Source organism: Rhinolophus sinicus, chromosome 5, assembly GCF_057876585.1.
Source record: "Rhinolophus sinicus isolate RSI-liver-muscle chromosome 5, RSI-T2T, whole genome shotgun sequence".
NCBI lineage: Eukaryota > Metazoa > Chordata > Mammalia > Chiroptera > Rhinolophidae > Rhinolophus > Rhinolophus sinicus.
Window position 1 is genome coordinate 8,310,430 of NC_142505.1, and position 16,035 is coordinate 8,326,464.

The 16,035-nt window shown below is 52.1% G+C and overlaps 1 protein-coding gene across 2 annotated transcripts in view; it reads left to right on the plus strand.

Annotated features, from left to right (window-relative positions):
• Positions 1 to 16,035, plus strand: part of CCDC12 (coiled-coil domain containing 12) — a 56,113-nt gene that overhangs the window by 11,178 nt on the left and 28,900 nt on the right. The window lies entirely within an intron of this gene.

Consider the following 16,035-nt stretch of genomic DNA (forward strand, 5'->3'; position numbering starts at 1 on the left):
CATTTCTTCCACAGATGTATACTGAGCCCCAGTCATTCAGGCATTGGAGGCCCAGCAGTGAGTGAACAGAGCAGACAGAAGTTTCTGCCCCGAGAAGCTTCCGTTTAGCTAGAGAGACATAGTCAAGGACATATGTCTAGTGTTAGATGGAGATGCTGCTAGGCAGGAAAGGAAAGAGGAAAGCGATGGGGGAGTACATAGTTCTCCTGTTTTTCTCTGTAGCCCTAATGGTTTAATTAATTTTCTTTATTAAAGACAACAGTGTTTTGAGATTTAACATGGTAATGATGCCAGCTGCCTGGCGTGTTCTTATCTGGTCTTGATGACAACCCCGAGAAGGAAGGAGGGTTAATTTATAGGTGGCATCACAGACCAACCAACATGTGGTGGTTTGCCCAAGGTAACATAACTAGGAGGTATCCCAGGTGAGTGTTAGGGGCAGGAGGGCCCGTGAGAACAGGTGGGGACTCTTTATGCGCTGACCTGGACTGGTTGCCCAGAAGCAGATGAAGGTTGAGAAACTTCACTGTATATTTTCTGATACCTTTTAGGTTTTACAAATTACCTGCTCAAAAAAAAGTAGTGGAAAAAGTTTTGGCCCCACGTCTAAGCTGCCCCCTCGTATGTGCCTGAACCCCCTGCTCCCCAGTTCTGGCCCTCCGTGCCACTGGTGAGGATGGACAGAGCCTTCGTTGCCCCAGTTCCTTTTTTTGTATTTGTTTTTATTATGATAAAATATCTATAACATAAAACATGCCATTTAACCATTTTTTCAGGGGCATTAAGTATACTCACAGTGTTGCACAACCATCACCGCTATTTCCAAAACTTTTTCATCACCCCGAACAGAACTTCTGTATCCATTAAGCAATAACTCCCCATTCCTCTCCTAACCCAGCCTCTTGAAACCTCCAGTCTATTTTCTCTCTATGACTTTGCCTCATCTCACATAAGTAAAATTTTACAGTATTTGCCCTTCTGTGTTTGGTTTATTTCACTTAGCATAAGCATAACTTCTCAAGGTTCACCCACATTCTAGCACGTAACGGAATTTCATTCCCTTTTAAGGCTGAATAATTTTCCATTGTGTGTATATACCACATTTTGTTTCACCACTCATCTGTTGATGACCACCTTTTGGGTATTGTGACTAATGCTGCCATTGAGGAGTTGGTGTACTTATTGGTGTGTTTGAGTCCCTGTTTTCAATTCTTTGGGTTTTATATCTAAGGAGTGGCATGTCTGGGTCATATTCTATGTTTAACTTTTTGAGGAAATGCCAAACTGCCACAGTGGCTGTATCATTTTCCACTATCACCAGCAGTGCATGAGGGTGCCAGTATCTCCACATTCTTACACTTATTTGCCTTAAAAAAAAAATTTCTAGCTATCCTCCTGGTTGGGAAGTGGTATCTCATTGTGGTTTTGATTTACATTTTCCTAATGATTAGTGCTGTTGAGCATTTTTTCATGTGCTTATTGGCCATTTGTATACGGTCTTTGGAGAAATATCTGTTCATGTTTTTTGCCTATTATTTAATTGGGTTATTTGTCTTTCTGTTGTTGAGTTGTAGTTGAGTTCTTTATATATTCTAGGTACTAAACCATTATCAGATAGAGAATTCGCAAATATTTTCTCCCATTCTGTGGTGTGTTTTTTTTTTCACTTTCTTGGTAGCGTCTTATGCACAAAAGTTTTAAAATTTTGATGAAGTCCAAATTATCTTACTTTTGTTTTGTTCTGTGTATAATGTGCTTTTAGTACCATATTTAACCTCTACAGTTCTTGAGTGATGTTTCTATTGGGGTAAATGCCTGGGAGAAAGATAGTCAAGTTCAATGTACTTTTTCAGCCCACAGTTTCTCGTGGGACCTGTGAGTGGTGAGGCCGGGGAGGAAGTATAGCCTGGCTGCTGCTTGCCTATTGGAAGCTAGGAGCCTTCACCCAGGGGAGGAAGTGGCTCCCTATTTTTGGTTCAGTCCTGTGGTGTGAGGACGAGACCCCTGTAGGAGTGACTCCAGGGTCCAGTGTTCTCTCAGTCTGTCCCTGCTGATTTAGAGTGCCTCTGCCCCATGGGGATGGCTCCTGGCTGGTCCCCTAGCACTCTGTGGTCCTTCACTGATACCTGCTGTGTGCCTGGCTGTGTTGGAGGTGGGGCAGGATTTGGGGCGTGGTGTTGATTTCCCTCCTGGTGTTATCTTTCTCCCTCCCCCCACCAGGATATAAACTCATAGTTTAGTGATGTTGCGGAGGAATCAGTCCTGAGATTGTAACAGATGGGGACAAGATTACAGTCATAAGCTTTCCGTATAGTCAGTAAAAAAACTTGCTTGTAGTGCAGCTCAGCACTTTGACAACGCGCTTCCTTGTTAGCCCACTGGGCCAGACTTATGAGGGGTTCAGGAAAGCGGGTCAGAGGTGCTGGGGTGCCTGAGGCCACGGGACAGAAGTGACTGTCCTGGAGTCCAGCCCACACGAGACCCCCTGGGGGCAGGGGGCTTCTATCCAGGTGAGCGGCAGCATCCTGTGGGCCATCCAGCCCAGGTAGACGGGGGAAGGATTGTGCTGCTGGGGTTCGTTTCCTGGGAAAGCCAGGCTTGGTCTGGGGACACGGAGTGGAACTTGAGCCGGGCTGTGGAGGGTGGGGCCAGGAAGGGGGTACAGGAAAGGAGTGAGTGTTCCGGGGAAGCAGTTCAGAGGTGGGAATGTTCAGGGGCACAGAGTGGGTACAGTGGAGGATGCTCCAGACTCTTTGACAGCAAGCCGTGGGCAGTGATGGGGGCCGGAGAGAAGTCCGAAAGTGCTGCTGGGGGCTTTGGTGGCCGGGTTCTGCAGGAGCCAGAGCTTCTGGCTGGGAGGGCAGCCAGCCCGGGCACACTTTTCTGTATTGTATTTGAATCTCATTTCTTGGTGCTCATCCAGAAAGTTCCGAGCTGGGTGAGGAGGTGAATAGTGCAAGACTGTAGATGGAGCTCCCTGGCATCTCTGTGGAGCTGACCACTTCGTCCTCCTCTGACCTTCCTCAGCAGCCGAGTGGAGACTGAAAGGTAATGAACTTGGCACAAACACTTGCCCTTGGCTGTTGGATAAATGTTTGGCCTGGATTGGGGAGACAGAGGGGAGACTGGCTGGCCTGTAGGCCAGCCCCTCAAGGGTTGGGAGTGCCCTCAGGGCCAAGGCCTGGCTGTCAGCTTGCAGGGTCAGCAGCGGGTCTTAGTTTTCCCCTGGCTCTGGAGACCAAAGCAGCCCTGTTCATAGAACTTCCTGCGGCTATGGCGGCGTCATTCTAGTGCGTGCTGTCCAATACCAGAGCTACGAGCCACATACAGCTCTTGAGCCCTTAAAATGTGGCTAATGTGACAGTTTCTTAATTTGATTCCATTTTAATTAATTTACATTGAACAGTCACGTTTGACTTATGGCTGCCTTAGTGGACTTTGCACGTCTGGAGAATTTGCTTGACCTAGAAGACCATGTCTCTACCTAAAGTCCCATTTATCGCGAGCTAAGTGAGAGAGGGTAGGTGGAAACCCGGGTGACCATCAGCTCTGCCTTGGGGAGCCTAGAGCTGGGGCAGCGGGCTTTGACACCGTCAGCCTTCGCGCTCGTGTCTCTAGCACGTGTTCATTCTTGATCTGTGTGGCGTCCGTGCTGACAGCTCTGAGGGGTGTGTTGTGATCCACACAAGCAGTGTGGGGAGGGAGCAAGCGGGGCCGAAGTCGTGGGGAGCGCATGCGTGCTTTCTGACTTAGGCACATGGGGAGGGGTCCCTGGCCAAAGTGTGTGAGGGAGGAAGAGGGAGCTGGAGGAAGGGGCTCACACGTGTTGGGGGGACCATGGCTGGAGAAGTGCCCAGGTGCTGGCGGAGGAGTCAGACTGGTCCGAGTCCTGCTCGTCACTCAGGAAGGTGCCTTTGTCCCTCGCCCCACGTGACCACATCCTCATGCCCAGGTAGTCTGGTCGCAGAGTCAGCTGAGGAGGTCCTGTGTTGAGGGCCATTTGTGGGTTAGCAGCCCTGAAATTCATGTGGCAGTGTGTGACAGGACCGCACGACTTGTTCAGTCCCCAAAGTCGCCCTTTGAGGTAGGCGTTGGTTTGTCCCTATCCTGTAGACCAGGAAACGTGACTGAAAGGACCTCTCACGACGATGCTTCCGGATGTCGCCGACCCTAGATGTCCTTAAGCCCTTGCCCTGTATCCCTCTAGCCCTCATCCCAGGTGCTTGGAAACAAGCAGCCCCCAGGAAAGGGGTCTCCTGTCTCCTTCCCAGCACACACAGAAATTGCATCGGGCTGCCTGGTGTAGTGGAGGCAGACAATTCTGGTTTAAATCTCGCCTCTGTACACCACGTCTGTGGGTCCCGGCGCAGATCTTTAAAACTTTGAGCCTCCCTCTCCTTGTCTGTAAAATCAAGACACAGCTTCTGACCTGATCAGTAGCTGGGAGAACAGAGAACGATGCCTGTGAAGTGTCTAGCTTAAGTTCTTGCACACGGGCCTTTTATAAGTGGATGTCTGCCCTTTCTCGCCCGCCCTCTCAGAAGCAGGGAGGGCTGGGTGGTCCCCCAGACCTCTCTGCTGGGTGATGGGGTAGAGCTGGCCCTGTTTCTCTTGGAAGAAAGGAGGACATCCTCGGGGTCCCCTGGCTTTACTCAGCTTAGCCCTGATTCTTTGAAGGTGGACTTTCCTTTTAGTGTAAAGTATTAGATTAACAAAAAAGTGGATTTGCAGAGCCACAGCCAAGATGGGGTATGTCACCATTCTCTCTAAGGACTGACTTTCTCGTCTCCAGCTCTGCTCAGGTCTCGGAGCCAGTGGGAAGGAGAACCCTGTGGGTGGAATTTGGGGCTCCCATACAGACACACCTGTTGATGAGCCAGTGTTGGGGTTTGCATGGAGTCATGGGCCTTGATGCACGTGTGAAATGAAGATGTGGGACCAATCGGTTCTCAGACCTACCTGTGCGTCTGGATCACCTGGGGAAACAGTTTGCAATGTCTTCTGGCCCCACTCCAGACCTCCTGTCATGGGTGTAGATCTTGGTATAGAGCCTAGAAATCCGTGCATTTTTAAAGTTCCTCAGACAGTCCGTTTCTCTGGGAATCTCCGATCACTCCCTTGGCACTCTCTCACTGGAAATAGAGACCCCCCCTTTCCCTGGACTACTAGCTGCCCAACCTCGCTGCAGGAACTCTGCAGCCAGACCCCCAGCAAGTACTGAGCACCAGTGTGGACCACGCCCTGGGGATTCAGAGACCGCCTCCCTACCTCAGGGGCTTCCATGGGAGGGGGGGGTAGACCGTGTGCAAGTACAGAGGGGAGGTAATGTCAGGAACCTGTGAGGGCTGGGGCCCCAGCGCGCCCCAGGTGGAGGGGCAGTGCGGCTGCCCTAGGATGGGAAGACCTCAGTGGGAGATGGGGGGTGCAGGGAGGCCGTTATGGAGTGGGAGGGGATGCCACTGTCTAGGGAAGAGCATTCCTAGCTGAGCGGAGAACTGGCTTGGCTTGTTTGAGGGGCAGGAAGAATCTTTGCAGCAGGGTTACAGGGAAGGGTTGGGGGTAGGGAGGGGTTGAGAGTAGAGAGGACCTGGGAGGCAGGGGTCGCTGAGGCTGGACCTCACTCGATAAGGGGTTAGGGATCCCTGACGGTGGAGGTAGGAGGCTGCTGCATTAGCCCAGCTTGAGCCAGTGGCGCTCTGACATGGTTACTGGACGTCCCAGTAGATGGACGGTGAGGTGAGCGAGCAGGGCCGGTGGTAGTTGTCCTGGTGTAGAATTTACCCTTGGTCATTCACAGAATGTGAAAGAATTTACGACACTTTACAAAGTAGGAGAGCAAGACAAGGTTTATTGAAAGTCAGGCAGAGAGAGAGAGTTCTGTTTGGATGAGAAATACTGGCGAAAGGAGTTTGCCAGGGCAGTCTGTTACGGAGAGCTGCGGTGGGTTTCTGTTTAGCTGGGGTTTTACATTTTTCCGTGCAGGATATAGGGTCTTGTCAGCTTGCAGGGAGGCTGCTGTTACAGTTGTCTTCTCCTGGGAACTGTCCCATTTGCATCTATGGCGGATGTCAGCTTGCAGGGGTTGCTGTTGCAATGGGGGTCTATTCTGTTCCCACCGAAATGGATGTAAGGTGTTGTCAGCTTGCAAGGGGGTTGCTGTTGCAATGGGGATCCATTCTCTTCCCACCGAAATGGATGTAAGGTGTTGTCAGCTTGCAAGGGCAGTGCTAGCAGGGGATTCAGAGCCAAGCGGTTAATTTTTAAGCTCGTTCTGCTACCTCACCAGCTCGCTCCTATTAACTCTTTGTGTCTTCATGCCAGCTCACAAGCCCGCTTCTGTTAACTCTTTACTTGTCTCATCAGTGGTGGCTGTTCCTGAGATGAGCAGTACAGGCAGGGTGGTTTTGAGGGGGAAATCGGAGTCTGATTTTGGCCACGTAAGCCTGAGGTGACTGTTACCTCTACGTGGAGAGAGGCCGTCAGGCAGGCGTCTGGCCTTAGATGGATCCTGTGAGGGGAAGGTTAGAAGCCCTGGGCTAGAGAAGGTCCTGCGTACAGAGGTGAGGCCGCTGAGAGGACTGCGGGTACTTGGGGTACTTGGAGGGAGGGGCAGTGGGTCAGAGAGAAGCCAGGTGCGGACTGGAATGGGTTGGACAGGACGAGGTGGTAGGTGAGCTTGGTCTAGCTGTTCAGGGAAGTGTGGGGGGACATGGGGACAAAAAAGGGCTTCTATAGAAAGTCACCTCACAGGGTGATCTGGTCATAAATTCCTAACTGGGCAGGTCAGGGTGGGTGGTCATGCCTCAGGCATATAATTTATTTAGTAAAAGGTTTGTCTTTGCCTTAAGCAAGCGCTGTCCAGTTGTGTCTGTGCATCTAGGATTAACACGCCTAGGAAATCAACTGTAACCACCCTCAAGCGAGCACATAATCTTAACTATCCTGTAATCTACTCCTGCCTTGCTTTCTCCCAAGTTCATGTCAGCTTCCTTGTTCCCTCAATCTCAAATGCATAAAAGAAACTGCACAACTGTCACTCTCCTGAACGTTGGAGATCTTGCTTCCTGGTAATTGTCAGTTTGGGCTCAAATAAACTGTTACACAAATTCTTTACAGGTTTGGACATTTCTTATGTCGACAGGGGAAAGTGCTGGTGGGATTCGGGCCAGCTGGATTGGGGTGCAGATGGCAGACACAGCCTCACTGTGTGTGACTTGGGCCTCCTTCCCACCACCTTAAGGCCTCCTGGCACCCCAGCTGTGAGAGGCGGCAGCAGGCCGAGGCAGTGTCCTTGTGGCTTTGCTCTCTGGGCTGGCCCCGGATTGTGGAGCTAGCAGCCTTTGGGCCCTGTCTCACCCCTGCAGGTGGGGAGGCCCTGAGGGCTGCTCCCACAGGAGCTGAACGCTGCCTGAGTCAGGCTGCTGCTCTCAGGGTTTCCTGCACCAGGGGTTGCCTGGACAGATGCTTTTGCCACCTTGCTCTGCCTCTCTGCTAACTCTGGAACCCATAGTTGAATAAGTCCCTCCATGTCAGCCGGAAGATGGCCACTGTAACCCCGGCCTCCCCTGGATAAAGATGAAGTGAGATGGTGTGTGCAGAGGGAGTTGAGAAACCGAAAGTGTGATAGGCACATTTATTCTTTCTGCTATAGTCTTGTTGTAAAACGAGTTTTACAACACAGGAGCCCACACCCCCCACCCCTGTGAGGACTCCTTTATCTTACAGATGTGACAACTGAGACCCAGAAAGGGTAAGCGACTGTACAGAGTCACACAGGGCCTACCCCCTGGCCCTCTGTCCCTGGCTGTCCCCCTGGAGATGGGTGCCAGGGAGCCCACCACCTCATGGCTGACTTCTCTCGTGCTCTCCCTATGTAGTGAGGTTGGTGCTGGCACCCCTTGGAGCTGTGCAGGTGGGGAGGGACTCTGCAGTGGGCTGCAGGGAAGAGAACGAGGTATCCCAGGGATAAACTCCTTAGCTGCTCGGAGTTTCCCTCGGAGGGCAGGGCTCCCCAGGCAGATGCCTGGCTGCCCTGGGTCCTTCACTGTTTAGCTCACCTGTGGTGGCTGAGGCAGCCGCATGCAGCAGAAGGAACTCTGGACAGAAAGCCACAAAACAAGGTCCCTCTTTCTTGCTGTGCCACTGATACAGTTGTTTGGGCCTCAGTTTCCGCTTTTGGTGACTTCTGTGGCATGAAGGGATGTAACCAAGTATTCACAAAGCCTTACTGATGAGGCACAGGTAACTGGAAAGCAAAAGAATTTTGAAATTCAAACTGGCTTTTTATCAGATTTCTGTTAGCTTTTGCAACAGAAGGATTTGTGTGACCTTGATGGTGAATCCCTCAGTTGTGTTCGCCTGTCTCCTAGAGCTTGGAGGGTATGGGGGGGGGGGGGGCTCCCCTCCTGTCTTGGTGTCCAAGTTGCTGTTTTCTGGTTGTGTTGGGGAGCCCCAAGATACCCCCCTCTTTGGAGGACTTACTTCTTACAGTCCACTAGACAGTCCTCTCTCTAGGCTAAATGATTTATTTTTGGTTTCTAAATGGGCTTCAGTTTTTCTGTTTCAACGATTCGAGTGTAACTAAAAAAAAACCACCTTTTAATTGAAGTATACTATATGTAGAGAAAAGTACACACACCAGCTCAGTAATTTTCACTGAGCAAACACACTCATGGAATCAGTTGCTCAGGTCAAGAAACACGCGGCGTCCCAGGATCGCCCTCCCGCTCCCCGCCCTGGTGCTTGCACCCCAAGAGTAATCACTCGGGACTTCTAACAGCATGGCTGGCTTTTCTTACTTGTGAACCTTCCTCATACCGTGTGCACTCTTGTATCTGGCTCCTTTCACTCAGCATTGGGTTTGTGAGCTGTCGGGTGTGGCACAAGCTCATTCTTACAGCTACGCTGTGCACCATTGTTTCCGTAGCCCCCGTTTCACCCATCCCACCAGGGTTTCAGGCTGGAGCTGTCGTGGATTGTGCTGCTTTTCCCAATCTTGTGCATGTCTGGTGAACATACGTGCATACATCTGCGGGGTGTATGCCTCTGAGTAGAATTGCTAGGTCATGGGGTATACATAGGGTGAGTATTGCCAGTTTTCCAAAATGGCTGTCATTTTACACTCCCACCAGTGTGTACAAAAGTTCTCTCCAACACTTGGCTTGGTTTGTCTTTTTCACATTAGCCATGCTGGTGGAGGTGTAGTGGTATCCCTTTGTGGTTTAAGTTTGCACTTCTGTCCTAACTAATGAAGCTGAGTGTCTTTTCATATGTTCATGTGGAATTCCTGTTCAAGCCTTTTGGCCTCCCCTTTTTGGCTGAGTTGCCTGACACCTTTTCCTGTTGATTTCTCAGAGTTTTTTATTGGAATCCTAGACGGGTCCTTTGCTTTGTGTGTGCATTGTGACTGTCTCTTCTCCCCCTCTCGGCTTTGACTTTTAATGCTTTTAATTGAGTTCTTTGATGAACAGGAGTTCTTGATTTTAATGTAGTCCGACTGATCAGTTTTTTCCTAATACCTTCTGTGGCCTGTTCAAGAAAATAATTGCAGGGCGGCCGGATGGCTCAGTTGGTTAGAGCGCGCGTGAGGGCTGAACGACAGGGTTGCTGGTTCGATTCCCACATGGGACGGTGGGCTGCGCCGCTTGCAACTAAAGATTGAAAATGGTGACTGGACTTGGAGCTGATGGGCCCTGGAGAAACACACTGTTCTCCAATATTCCCCAATAGAATTTATAAAAAAAAAGAAAAAAAAAAAAAGAAAATAGTTGCATACTCCTACGTCATGATGATACTGTCTTACCTTATATTCTAGAAGTTTTATTGTCTTACCTCATACCTTTAGATCTCCAATCCATCTGGAATTTATTTACTTTTGCATGGTGTGAGGTAGGGGTCAAGATTCCCCCCCCCCCCATATGGGTATCAGCCCTGGCTTCTTCCGGGTTTTGTTTTGGAGGGAAGCAACAGCTTCTACTCTTGAAAGAATTCCCAGAGGAAATACAGTTGCCGTGGTAACAACGCCCTGTGGGGAGTAAAATCCATGCTCTGGCCCTGTTTTGATTTAGGGCGCTAAAGAGCTGCTATGGCTGGAGCAGAAAACGTCTGTCCTTTCAAGAACAGCGCTCCCTCTCCCCTGCACGTTGTGTTCAGGGCAGGGTACGCCCAGAATTCTTGCAGGCTACTTTGAATCCTAAGAAAAAACACCTATTTGATACCTGGGAGAGGAAGTCATCCAGTGAGAGCAGAACTTTCTCGCCTGCAGGCGTCCATGACTCAGGCACAGTGGGGCTCCTTAGGGAGTGGGAGTGAGTGCGGGGCTGTCTGGGGCATGGGGGGACTGACCATAGCAGAGGGACTTGCCTGTGTACCCCCAGCTATAATAGTGTCTGAGAGCTGGAAGCCTCCTGGAGGGAGGGCTGGCAGCAGGGTGTGTGTGTGGAGGGGTGGCACTTGCACACAGTAGGCTGCGTAGATGGAGGAGGGAGCTTCTGAACCCAGTGTGTATACACTTCCCTCGCTTTATCGCTGGTTGGCTTATGGGTCATGTCCCCATGTGGGCTCTGTGCCCCAGCCTGCATAACTCGCGAGGCAGAGCCAGACCCAGCAGAAGCACTGAGAAAACCCTTGGAGCAGGGGAGAGAAGGGCCTGGAGGGTGACAGCTGTTTGGAGGCATGGAACAGGAGGAGGGCGAGGAGCAGAGCGGGCAGGTGCGGGTGGTCTAAATGTGGGAAGCGCGCCTGGAAGCCCCCAGGCCCCCACACACTGTGGCCAGCGTTTCTGACGTGGACTCAGCTTCTCTGTATGCATGTAGGGTCTGCCCTCCTAAACTGTGGTCAGCTCAAGGGCAAGGGCTGGGTCTTCCGTGGGATAACACTGGTGGCAGCTGTGGGTGGGGGATCTGAGGGAAGGGAAGAGGCACGCGTGGGGGGGTGTTATGTGACCTTTTCTGGCGGTGGGAAGGGGGAGCGGGCACACTTGGGTGGTGGGATTTCGTGGGCCTCACGCTGAGGGCACAGGTGGAGCACGAGGCTTCCCCATCGTCGTCGTCACCATCGCTGTGCTTGACGCCTATTGATAGAGGACTCACTGGGCCCGTCACATCCGATCCCTCGTCTGACGACCTCTGAGGAGCTAAGAACTCGCACAGGCCCGGGAGCACACTTGGTGGCTTCCTTCCTCCTTGGGTGGTTCTGCCTTCCCAACCTTTCAGCCCAGCACATGGTTAAAACAACAAATCATGCCACGTTTCCAAGGGAAATATGTGTAGGTGAGGATTAAAATACCTTGTTTGAAGCAATATTTGCCCCCGCAAATAAATGCTCCAATTCTGACTTGTAGTTTAAATTGTTTTAATTAGGATTTTATCGCACCACAGAGGAGACAGTTGTCTTACCTGTACTTGTCAGACTGTGACACTCTGAGAAGCAGCTGATCGGAGCTTAAAAGAGCTTCTAGTCTCCTTCCTAGGAGCTGCAGCACACTTTGTTGCCCTGTAAACCTCTGGCTTGGCTGGGAATTGACTTGTAAAGAATTGCTTTTCAAAGTGGGGTGTCGTGTTGAGGCCCAGTACATTTCAAGCTCAGCTCTGTGTTGGGTTAAAGGGATGGGAAGATGGACCCCCAAGCTAAGTGAGCGCCTTGGCTTTCTTGTATCAGTGATTGGCCTTTGCAATGGGCCTGAGATGAGCGGTGCTGGGACCGAGGCCACAGAACATTTGTCCTGAGCCAAGCTTCCCCACTTGCAAAGTGGGCGTCAGAACTGGGACCTCCCTGTGCATCAGACGAGCTGGGGCACCTACGACAACTTTCAGTTTTTAAAGTGCGGCACATATTACCAGATTGTCGCTCTAAATGGTCACGCGTAGCCGGGGTGCTTAGCTGTGAGCAGTAGAAGTCTATTCTGTCTGGTTGGTTGGTTTAAAAAAAGAGAGCCAACATTGGAAGTACGCAGCCAGAAAGCCCAACATTTCACAGGAAAAATGGCTTGGTGAGGAAACCACTGCCTTCGAGTACTAGACACTGCAGCTCACTCTGCTGCCACTGTAGCCCTGGAATCAGTCTTGTGGCAGCTGCCCCCACGCTCCCACCTGGGAGAGTGAATGTCGGGGGAAGCACTTTTTGCTTTGGAGCCTTCCTAAGTAGGGGAGGGGCGCAGGCACTGGGCAGCCCATAGAGTGACTTGGGAACTCAAGTTCTGGTCACCTCCGCCACGGCTCCAGGTCCCATGGTCAGTGGCCGGGTCAGGCAGACTCAAGTCCAGAGACCTGCCGTCGTGCCGGGCTCACCATCCTCGTGCTGTGCACTTCACCTGCATCGCCGGGGCCCTCAAGACGCTGACGATGAGCCATTTCTCTGTGTTTCTTCTCATCACCACTGCTCTGGGTCCAGAGCCCACTCTGGTGACCACGGTAGCCCCCAGGCAGCTTGGTGTGACCTCATACAGGTCATTTCCTCCCCTGGGTCAGCCTCTGGAGGAGGGATGTGGTCTGACCCAGAGGCTCCTCAGCTGGGCCACGTGGTAGAATCGTGACCTGGGAGTGGGCAGGGTCTTGGGACATTCGGATTTGGTAGGTTCTATTTATAGCACGTTCCCTGGGCCACTGGATCTAGTTCTTCCTGTGTGGGCTGACATCTGAGGCCTTTGCAGCCCTAACAGTTTGTGGTTTTTTTACTTTGCTCGTTTAGTAAGAATGAGCATGGTCACACTTCTCTGGCTACTGTGCAGAAAGCACTCCCAGGCCCTGGGTCTGTTTATTTGAAAGCATTCTGGAAGCGTGATGCAATCCGAAAACCTCAAGTTTAAATGCTGACCCATCTTTTATGAGCAGTGAGCCATTGGGTAGGTCCCTTAGATGTGCTGACCCTCGTTGTTTGGATGGGATGATAATACCCGATCGCCGGGTGGTTGTGGGGCCCTGTGTGCACGAGAGTGAAGTGTGGGCAGCTCACGGAGCACTGCATGTCACCGTGCAGTTGGATGGAAGGGACTGTCCCTCCAGATAGACTCAGGCAGCTGCCAGCTGCTGTCCTTGAGGTGTTTTTTCAGTGGCCTCAACACCCTGGCCCCTCCCGTTCTGGCCCTTTCTGAATGCTCTTTATAAATAGCACTCTAATCACATTATTGCCACCTCCCACTTTTGCTGGCTTCTCAGGGCTTGTGGGCTTGTCTGGAGCCCAGGCCGGCCTTCCGGCTGCACCCGTGCACCCGGGGCGGACGCAGGCGCAGGCTCGTACACCCCCCCTTCCAGTCACACCAGCCCTGCCCGCTCCGTGTGAGTGGAACGTCCCCTCTTCAACAGGCCCAGCCTGCTCGCCGCGCTCCAGGTGAGCACATGTTTCATCTTGTCCTCAGCTGTCAGTCACTTGGCTTTCCCATAGCACCCAGGAAGTCCCTTTGGACAGGCTGCGTGGTGACTATGCATTCACCTGTCTCCTTCCTCTTTCACCTGCCCCTGAGCGCCCTGAGGGCAGCAATCACACCTTAGTCACCTTTTTGTCTGCCAGATGGCAGGACTCAGAGGCACTCTGCAATTCTTTGAATGAAGAGATGAAGCAATGAGACAAGCCCATGGATTTGGGAGTTGGCTCCGCTGAGATTTTTCTCAGGGAAAAGCAGACCTGACCTTGGGGAAGAGTCCAGGGACTTATTTAAGTCTTCAGGCTGCAGCCATGACAGCAAGATGAAATTCACTGTGTGAAGTCTGTTAAGACAGTATGTTTCCAGAATCTGTTGGGTACACACGGACTAGGGGTGCTCTGACATCTGTGCACGTGGAGAAGAGCTGCTCGTTTTAGTTGGTCACTGTGGTGTGGACAACAGGAGCCCTGATGTGGTCCTTGGCTGGCTCCTACGGAGCTGTTTGTGGGGGGGGGGGGGACCCAGCGTTGGTGTAAACAGCATGTGTGCCTAGCGTGTGTGGGGGAGGTGGAAGGTGTCATTTTCACTGGCCACTCACTTGGGTATCCAGGCCATTGCTTGCTATTTCCATCAGATCCAAAGATGGGGAACACACAGTAGGGAGGCTCCTCCCTCCCTCCAGGGCTGAGCCAGCTGGGGTTCATGTGTAAGGGAAAGCGTTTGCTCTCCATATGGCAGACCTGGAGAGGGTCAGACACCAGCTGCATGTCCTCAGGACCAGAGGTTGTGGGTAACTGTTCCATCCCCCAAAACTGACCAGCTGGGCCCCCCTGCCTGATGGCGCTGGCTGTGCACCGTGAGGCAATGGGCAGCGGCTTCTGCACCCCCAAGGCTGTCTCATGCCTGGACATCTGCCTTTGTGGTCCTCTCACTCTTGCTCTCACCTTACCATGGTGAGGAGGGCCTGGTGGTTGGGAGTTCTGCTTTGTGGCAGCGGAGGCTGTTTCCCCCTCCAAGAAAGGGGAAATGGTGGGGCCGGATGACAGGGTGGGGAGGTAACCTCATCGTTCACCATCAGTTAATTTCTTAACGGAAATTTTCACCCTGAATCGGGGCGATGTTTGGCCTGATTGGAGGGCTCTCGGCCTGCGGGGTGGCTACCGGCTGGGCTGCTGGGCCCAGTGCGGGCTGCAGAGGGCCCGGGTGTGTGCAGGCCTGTCTGCCCTCTCCTCCCCACAGCAATGTTGGTTTTCGTTTTTTGGGTTTGTTTTTTTAAGCTTGAGAAAGGTCATTAGACATCTCCTGGGCTCTTTCCCGGTTTCCTGCTCTCCGGATGAGCCGGGCCAGGGTCAGAAGAGCCTGTTTAGGGTGTGAGCATAGTCAAGACTGAGCCCCCGGAAGCTGGGTTCCTCTCGTGCTTTTGTTTTTAAATCATTTTGTTATTAATTCATTTGGCTACAGAATTAAAGGAAGTGGGAAATAATACTCCCCGCAGTGAAGTTGTGTGAGCCCGGGAGGCCTTTGGCCTTGTCAGAATAGTGTTGCCATGGTCGCACTCCTGGTCGTGGGTGTGGGCGCTGCGCCTCTTGCCGCCCTGTGTGTGCTGTTTCTCCGCCCTGCCTGTCAGGCTGCTATTTTAGTGACCACTCTGGCCGGTTGCAGAGCAGAGACCTGGCTGACATGCCCTGCAGGTCAGACTCACCTCATACTTCCTGTTCTCCTGATTATGAGAAACACAGCTATAAACACCTCTGCACGCATCGCTCTTTTATCTCCTTGTGATGCTTTTCTGGGATGGGAGTTCCTGGCCCAGAAATTACTATATCGGGGCTCCTGATGGCTTGGTCATGTCCCTCTGAAATGTCACCAGGGAGAGCTGTCAGCTCTTCCTGTGATGTGATGCTGAGGTGCCATTCGACACCAGAGGAGGACTTGTGTGTTGGTGGAGGGGGTGGGAGCAGGGCCAGAGCCGAGTACTGGGAGGGGAGCGGCCGAGGCCTGAGGCCCACGTGCTCTTTGGACCCTGACAAGCGCGTGTGAGTCCGGGTGCTGGGGGTTACTTACCTGCACATCGGTTTTCTCGTCTGTGAAAGGAGAAAGCTGACCTCATTCGATTTGTTATGATTAATGAAATAATACTGATGATTTTAACTGAGTAATTAATGGCCTGGTGTACTGTTACGAGTGCTCTTCTTGTAGGAAATACAGTCGAACAGAGATGAATGACAGCTGGGTCCAGCCCTCCCAGAGCTCCCCTTCTACTGGGAAGTCTTCTAATTTCATGGAACCGAGTTAGATTGGAGCCTTCCCACACGAAACAGTGGGCACGGTTGGGGTTTTTGCTCTCATTCTACAGGAAAAGAAGGTAATTGTTAAAGGGATGAATAGAACAAACAACCAAGGGACGAAAGAGCAGATGTGTGGTAGAAAGAGCTTTGTGTGTGGCAGCAGGGACCTGGGCTTCCGGCTGTCTGTGTCCCCAAACGGATGGAAAGAGTGTGGGGTCTGACATAACACAGAGCCGAGTGGTGTCCCTGAGCCTCAGCCCCTGGATGCATGAGGCAAGCCCTATGGTGCCTGTGCCCTGGCGCTGTTGGGAGGCCAGCTGTGTGTGTGTGGTGGGGGACATCGTCTGTAAGAGGGGAACTTGCCTTTGCATCCTGCCTCCCCGGTTG